This window comes from Limulus polyphemus, unplaced genomic scaffold (assembly GCF_000517525.1).
Source record: "Limulus polyphemus unplaced genomic scaffold, Limulus_polyphemus-2.1.2 Scaffold3340, whole genome shotgun sequence".
NCBI lineage: Eukaryota > Metazoa > Arthropoda > Merostomata > Xiphosura > Limulidae > Limulus > Limulus polyphemus.
In genome coordinates, this window is record NW_013668950.1 from 76,053 (window position 1) to 80,420 (window position 4,368).

Here is a 4,368-nt window from a genome sequence, read left to right on the forward strand (position 1 = left end):
ATAACGTTCCTTGACAGTGACAGGTGGACGTGGTGATGTAAATGGCAATACAAAAACATGAGTAAGCAGCATAATTCCATCTTTATGAGTGGAGATACATCACACAGCAGAAACTCCTTGCCCTTTGATTTCAGAAGTTTGCTGTGTTTTGATGTAGATTTTTTCACCAAGATATTCCCAGAACATAGATCCTTAACTGACTTCAGAGAGCCAGCAAGCCCTTCTACTCCCTTCTGAATAAAAAAGGGAGACATTTGCTCTAAAGAATTGGTCCAGTTGATACTCGTAGACATTTGTTCTAAAGGTTTGTCTGATAAAGAATGGAGGATGAAAAACGAGGTACAGATTGGGGTGATGACTGCTGTTCAGAGTCTTCCAAACGTGATCGTTTTCCTATCAAGAGTTCTTTGGGGGGGGGGACACTGGGTGCAGGATCCAATAAAATACTTCAGTGCCCACTGACTCCACCCACCATGGAGTCCTACAAATAGAGCATTAGAGAATTGTAGAGACACCAGAGTTTCGTAGGCACTATACCCAAACACCAGCAACAGATACAAGATTCACAACACCCGTTGAGAATGTCCAACACTGGTACTTAGTTGACCCTATCCCGACAGGACCAGCTGATTGACCCCCGGGGAACCACCCCACGACTACCCATCTACAGGAATATAATGCCCAAGTGATGTGTTAAAGAACCACCGATATAAACTGACCCATCAATGACACCCCTCAACTACCAGGATCCTTTCCTATCTTTCACTGGATACCACACGCGGCAAACACGTGGGTGGATGTTTAAATCCCAGAGGAGGTAAACTGAAGATAAAGAACCTTCCCTGGAAAGTCCCCTCACCACATACAGGAATCCACCTTGAGGGACCCACCGACAGAGCGCGATTTTGCGGCAACAAGACGTGAATCATGGACCATATGATTCATACTCTGACACACTAACTACTTAGGCACACCCAGCCAAATTACATTAATATATTAATGATAGATTTTTTATCGTCATATTTAATTATTAATTAATTAATTATCAAACATTAGAGATATAGAAATTGTGTATAATGGATTATGTATGTTCATTAAAATTATATAAAATACTGAAGGAAACATAGGCTTAATTTATGCAGAGGATGTGGAAACATTTTTACCCACATTTCAACAGCAAAAGTCTATACTCGTCTTGCCCCAGGGAGAAGGAAGGAAGCATGCATAGCTATTCTTAACTTTAAAGCTTAATGTATTATTTTTAGTTTTATATGGGGTATATTTACCAAAACATTGAAGCTTCGATAATATGTTATGAAAAACAAAATAACTAAACGATACAAAAGCACTTTCACCATATTTAGAATATCAGTGTAAAAGTAGTTATATGATAACTATATCAAGGTCAGCACTTGAAAGGTCAGATACAGGCTGTGATTATAATCGCCAACAAATCATCCTAATCTGGCAGAACACTATGTCCTGGCTTTCAACTGATCTATCAAAAAAATCGAAGATACTTCTAAGACTTTTTGAGATATAAAAACCTGATAATTGATTTTTGCATTGAAACAATTAGCACAATTAACTCATTATAAGTTCCATAATTCAACAAAACAATTAGCTAAAGTTAGTACAGAAACATTTGGTTTCATTTGTTTTATATGGAAAAATTCTAGCTAGGTCTACCGTCTGCTTTATTTCTATCTACGAGCTTTGTTTGCACAGAAACTAATTTTACCGAAAGGAGGCCAAAAGCCGCCTACAGGGTTCACCTGTTTTAATCACTCGCACCATTATACAGCGTGTATTGTCTGTCAGTAAGTCAGTAGACATTAAAATGATTTCACATAAGGGACGCTTAATGTTACAATTTGTACTGTCGTGACGTCAGTAAAACATGAATCACGAGAAGAATTATGCCCTCTGTAGGCTACAACTCAGCATGAGATATGAACTACAAAAGCAAGAAATAAAAATATTTGCTACTCTTAATTTTGGTTCTATTTACTCTTGATACAGAACACTTTTGAGAACATCTAGTTTTATTTTTATGCGTGAACAGAACCAGTAAATTGTGGAGCAATAATTACCAACAGGTGGGACACGATTAAATCGTAACACACTTACAATAAAAACAAAAGGCTTTATTTAGATTATGCAACAATTAATTCGATTATAATTTAAAACGAGAGCAAAGTTCGTTTTGTGAAATATAACTGTTTACACTGCCAACAATTTAAACCAGTTTTACGGAATAAAAAATAGAGGACACCATTTGTTTCCGAAATATATAGTCATGGCATCAGCAATGTTTTTCACTTTCGTTGACACTGTATTACCTTTTTTTTCTCTAAAAAACGATACTCCTGAAACTAAATTGTTACCATAAGATACATTTTTCTTTACCAGCAAGAAAAATGCATAATAAATGTATTCGTAAGAGCATTTCGCTATTCATTAGCGAAGCAAGTTGACAATATGCAAGTAATAACAGTGTAAGAGTAGTCACATGCTAAATATTTCAAGGTAAACACTTGAAAGGCAAGATACAGGCTGTATTGCCAACAAATCATCCTAATCTGGAAAAACTGTAGCATATCTTTCACTATCTTCATGTGGTTCCTTTATCTCAAACAGACGCCATTGTGAACAAACATCTTCACACGCAATGTGGGGTCCCTAAGATATTCGGTTGTTTGTTAAAACTATTTATTTCTATTTCTGTTCTGTAAAAGAGGTCAGTGGTTAAAACGGGTACAAAACCATCCCGAAAGGTTGTGATATGCAGGAATATCTCATGTTTTGTACCTTCTTTAGTTATAAAGGATTTTTAAGATTTTTCGTTTGTTTGTTTTGTATGTTGTTTTAGCATAGACACGTGGTCCAGAAAATTGTGGAGATTAACTTGTCCTAGTTACTTTGTTATTGTTGTCTATAATGAATAGTGTCTTTTCTATAAGAGAAGCTATTGCAGTAACAAAGAGCATCCAGATGGAAAGGATTGGCGACTGTAATATCCTTTGCTCGCCGAACTGACTTGTCTAAAATGTTACGGCTGACCAATGCTATGAGAGAACAAAGGTCAGGAGGTAATGCTGTCGATATACAAAGAAACCAAGTTTACCTGTTGACTTCAAGTGTGCTTTCTTAGTTCAGTTCTATCTGTATTTCTTTAAGTAAATACCTACTTTGAGACCAATGTATTTAGTTTGAATGAAACCTATCTTAGGAGAAAGAAAATTGTGGAGCTAAACACAATACAGTAGAAGTGACTGTTATTCTGTCTGCACGAGTGCGTACGATGTATTTTCTTTTTTGATGTTTTATGATAAAGATTGGGTTAATTTTTTTACTAAATTTGTCCATTCTCATTATTTCACACATATAAGGAAAGTTAGTTAAGGTATCAACTTCAGAATTACTTTCCTTATTTCCTGAGCGAATCTGATGTTATCAACAGTCCTAACTATTTGATACTTGTCGGGAAGTCAGTTTTACCTGAAAATACCACAAGGTCACCATTACAAAAACCATTGTCGTTTATTGCTATAGTTATAATTTTTAAAATGTGTACTTTTATCAATGCAGTATATATAGATTAGAACATGACAATAATAGATAAAATGGATGATTCTATAAGTGCTTATCGTCTGTTATGTAACTAGGAGCGATTGTTGTAGATATCCGTTTTCCTTCTTTGTGGGTGCAGTGCAGATTGACCTAGAAACTAAAATGTTTAGTTATTTTTCAATCACTTTAGCTAGTGTAATTACTAGATTTAATCATAAAATTTCTATTATTAGAACTAGCCTATCTGATACTAAGTACAGCAAACATAAAGCAGTAAGTGAAAAGTCAGAAAAGGTTCTACAGAAAAACTTGTAGACATATTTTAGGGCATTGAAAGAATGTAAACAACTGAAAAACTACAATGAGTGTTAATAATGAGGAACAAAGTAGGCACTGGTGCGTTTTTGCAGATGAGGAATTATTTGATTTTGAAACAAGAAAAAAACTAATAGTGAAAATAACATGAAAAACTTGAAAGAATAATTTGAACGATAAAATTATGTGAGAGTCGAGTTGAGACAGGTACTTGTTCTTAAAGGTGTACTTCAAATATATCATTTAAATTGTCCACAGGGCAAATGAAAAACAATTTGATGCAACTTCTTACAAGTTGCAATTGATATCTTATTGAAGGAGAAAAAATACAGAGATTCTTTGGTTCTTTTTTTTTCTGGTGTTGTTCGTGGTCTACTGATCAGCCTGATTGAAATAGGAGTTCAAGGGTTCAATGGATTGCAGACAAAAACTTTGTTACGACATCGAGGTCACGTGACTAGTATCACGCCACGTCATTCT